This window comes from Carlito syrichta, unplaced genomic scaffold (genome assembly GCF_000164805.1).
Source record: "Carlito syrichta isolate Samal-C Ts95f unplaced genomic scaffold, Tarsius_syrichta-2.0.1 Scaffold306821, whole genome shotgun sequence".
NCBI classification, from domain to species: domain Eukaryota; kingdom Metazoa; phylum Chordata; class Mammalia; order Primates; family Tarsiidae; genus Carlito; species Carlito syrichta.
The window spans coordinates 434,338-436,853 of NW_007250917.1; the positions used below are offsets into that span (position 1 = coordinate 434,338).

The 2,516-nt window shown below is 51.2% G+C and overlaps 1 protein-coding gene across 1 annotated transcript in view; it reads right to left on the minus strand.

Moving 5' to 3' along the window:
• Positions 1 to 2,516, minus strand: part of PUS1 (pseudouridylate synthase 1) — a 19,031-nt gene that overhangs the window by 14,700 nt on the left and 1,815 nt on the right. The window lies entirely within an intron of this gene.

Below are 2,516 nucleotides of genomic sequence, written 5' to 3' on the forward strand. Positions count from 1 at the left end.
GGGGCGGGGCTTCGGGTGGGGCGGGGCTTCGGGGGCGGGGCTCTGCCTCCCTACTCCAGACCGCGCCGACGCAGCTACAAGGGCTCCGGGCCTGGCGGGACGGGGGCGCGCCTGGGCGCTGCCGCACGTCCTTCAGGCAACCGCGAGCGAGCTCTGGAATAACCAGCCCAGCAGCCACCTCCCGGGGCCGCTCGTTCACGCCTTTTACCCACACTACAAAACAAGCATTTTAGGCCGGGTGCGGTGACTCACGCCTATAATCCCAGCACCTTGGGAGGCCAAGGCAAGAGGATTGCTTGATCCCACGGTTCGAGCAAGCCTGGGCAACTTGATGAGACCTCATCTCTACAATAAGTCAAAAATTATTTGGGCATGGTGGCTTGTGCCTGTAGTTCCACTACTTGGAAGGCTGGGGAGGAAGGATCACCTGAGCCCATTAGGTCGAGGCTGCAGTGGCCATGAGCCACTGCACTCCAGCCTGGGCAACAGTGAAATTTCAACTCAAAAAAAAAAAAAAAGAAAGAAAGCACCTTTCTCATCCTCGCATTACAAGGGGAAGCTTCGGAACAGAGAGGTCAGGCCCTGCCCGAAGCCACACAGCGCTGGCCTGGCATCTGGAGTGCTCAAATGTCTCTGCATCTTCCCTGAGCTGGCAGCGAGCAGGCCAGCGCCTCCAGGAGTCAGTCGTGCTGGACAGCTGCCATGTGCCCACTGCTGTTCCAGGCACCTGGCATGAGCTTATGTTGTCCTCTTGAGGCCTCAGGCGAGATGCCATCGCTGCCCCCGTTTTACAGATGCCAAAGGGGAGGCACACCGAGGCTCAGCAGCTTGTCCAGGTGGTACAGCTGAGATCTGAGCTCCTGTCTCTGCTCTTAACTACACAGACCAGCTAGGAGTGGTGGTTCACGCCTGAAATCCCAACACTTTGGGAGGCTGAGGTAGGACTGCCTGAGCCCAGAGATTCAAGACCAGCCTGAGCAACTTAGCGAGACCTCATCTCTACAATAAATCAAAAAATCAGCCAAGCATGGTGGCAAGTGCCTGTTGTTCCAGCTACTTGGAAGGCTGAGGCAGAAGGATCACCTGAGCCCAGCAGGTTGAGCCTGCAGTAGCCATGTTCATGCCACTGCACTCCAGCCTGGGCAACAGAGTGAGACTCTGACTTAAAAAAAAAAAAAAAAAGATTTTTAAAGGCTGGGCATGGTGGGTCACACCTGTCATTCCAGCACTTTGGAGGCAGAGGCAAGAGAATTGACTGAGCCCAGGAGTTCGAGACCAGCCTGCACAACTTGGCAGGACCTCATCTCTACAATAAACAAAAAAATTAGCTGGATGTGGTGGTGCACACCTGTAGTTCTGGCTACTTGAAAGGCTGAGGCGGAAGGGTTGCCTGAGCCTAGCAGGTCGAGGCTGTGGTGACCATGAGCGTGCCCCTGCACTCCTCTACACAGATTGCCTCTCGCCAACTTTGTATTTGCCCAACCAAAGCTGGTTTTACAACCAGCCAGGGTGGGTATCAAAGAATACCCACTGCCATTATCCTCCTTAAAGGAAGATGTTTAATCTCACAGGAAGCCTACTATGTTGTTCTTATTCTTCTCATTTTGCCAGACTAGTGTAAACTTTCTCACAGCCGGCAGGCTTCCTGGACATTTGACAGTCAGAGCTGCCACTGCAGGGCTCTGGTGAAGCTTTCCAAATGCCACATCCACCTCAAACACCCTCAGCCTGCATTCTTCTTTTAATTCCTTTTACTTAGCAGAGATAAGGCTGAGTCTGGGTCATTCATGCCTATAATCCCAGCACTTTGGGAGGTTGAGGTAGATCACTTGAACCCAGGATTTTGATACCAGCGCAGGCAGCATAGCAAGACCCCGTCTCTACCAAAAATTCAAAAATTAGCTGGGTGTCATGGTGTGCACCTCTAATTCCAGCTACTTGGGAGGTAGGGCCCAGGAGGTCGAGGCTGCAGTGAGCTGTCATCACTCCACTGCACTCCAGCCTGGGCAACAGAGTGAGACTCCAACTCAAAAAAAAAAAAAAAAAAGGCCAGGCTCAGTGGCTCAGCCAGAATCACGGTTTCGAATCAGGAATCTAGGGAAAGAGAGTCCTGACATACAGGACACTACACGGCCTCCACTGTGTACGAATAAAGAATCATTGTTGTACGTGTCGTCTGTCCAAAAAATTTCGAGGGTGTCTGTTATGGTACAAACAAGAAACAGAGTTTCTAGCTCCCGAATGTTTCAGAGAAATTTAGAATGCAGATATTATGAATGGTCATTTTAGGACTCCAGCAACGTTCTGGTTCTCTTAAAAGTTGTAAATGGGTATTGGGCAATTCAAGTCCGTTAGGTTCCTCGAAACACCTAATGCCAGATTCCAGGACAAAAGGAATCTTCTTGCCATATTTGGGTGTAACTCTGGTCTTAATGTAAATCGTGCAATCCTTCTCCTTCCGTTTCTCTTTTTATTTTGAGAGGGTATAAGGTTTTGCACTTGCCAAATGTTTATTA